The sequence below is a fragment of the Mus pahari genome, chromosome 1 (genome assembly GCF_900095145.1).
Source record: "Mus pahari chromosome 1, PAHARI_EIJ_v1.1, whole genome shotgun sequence".
Lineage (NCBI taxonomy): Eukaryota > Metazoa > Chordata > Mammalia > Rodentia > Muridae > Mus > Mus pahari.
Genome location: NC_034590.1, coordinates 109,454,048 through 109,455,254, shown reverse-complemented (window position 1 = coordinate 109,455,254; position 1,207 = coordinate 109,454,048). Strand labels below are relative to the sequence as shown.

At 52.7% G+C, this 1,207-nt stretch overlaps 1 protein-coding gene across 1 annotated transcript in view; it reads right to left on the bottom strand.

Moving 5' to 3' along the window:
* Prap1 (proline rich acidic protein 1) overlaps positions 1-1,207 on the bottom strand; it is a 17,797-nt gene that overhangs the window by 2,777 nt on the left and 13,813 nt on the right. The gene's annotated exons all lie outside the window — the stretch shown is intronic.

Here is a 1,207-nt window from a genome sequence, read left to right as displayed (position 1 = left end):
GCTCCCCATCCCTGCTTAATAAACCTCTCACGTGGAATCACNTTGGCGTGGTCTGCTGTTTGGTTTATCCNCTCAAATCATATATATTAATATTGCTTAATAATGCTAATTCATAAAACATATGACTGAAAATGTTGACAGGGTGGGGTGGAGGGAGAATGGAGGCCCTAGCACATGACCATGCCACAGTATCCCTGAGGCCATGATCCATGGTATTGAGAATAACTTCTAGTGGACTCTCAGGTGGCCAGTAGCCCCAGCCCTATCATGCAGACAGAAGAAATGCTGAACACGTAAGTGTAAAGAGATGTGCACGTGAGTGAAGTATATGTGTGTTTGTTGGTATATAGCATGCATGTACATACGTGTGTGTGCATGTGCTGAACGAAGCCTCACAGAAAACTCTCTTCTCTATGATTCAGCCCTTTGGGATAAGGATCAAAGGCCAGCAGGGGAGGACCTGGACACACAGGCTTGAGCAACCCCGTCTCACCTCAGGACCACTAGGCAGAGGCCTATTTGTGTACTGGGAAGAGAAATGAATATGGAGACCCTCATCCTAGCCTTTGTACTGCCACCCCTCCCCGCCCCCTTGATAACTGAGGTCCTGCAGGGGATGTAGGACTCCCTGAGAAACAAACCCTAGCTCCTGGGTGACCAACTCTCAGGTTCCCCGGTTCCTGCACTGCCTCTACCCTGCCATCCCTCAAAGGCCTGCTACATATTCCCCTGCCTCCCCTACCCTGCCACTGTCCCTTTTCTTTTGGGCCATCACTGCCTGGGATGTTGCTTCTTCCCAGGGGAGATTTAGGACCTAATGGTCCACTGGCTCAGGGACTCCATGGGACAAACCACCCTCATGCATATCGGAGGCCACTTGAGCTGCTCTTGGAGGTAAACCCTGAGTTGCAGACCCAAGGGTGAGCGTTTGCAGAAGAGGCCTTTCCCTCCCTCCTCTTCCTTCTTCCTCCCTCCCTCCCTTCCTTCCTCCCTCCCTTTCTTCCTTCCTCCCTCCCTCCCTTCCTTCCTTCCTCCCTCCCTTTCTTCCTTCCTCCCTCCCTCCCTTCCTTCCTTCCTCCCTCCCTTTCTTCCTTCCTTCCTCCCTCCCTTTCTTCCTTCCTCCCTCCCTTCCTTCCTCCCTTCCTTCCTTCCGTCCGTCCTTCCTTCCTCCCTCCCTCCCTCCCTCCCTCCCTTCCTTCCTTCCTTC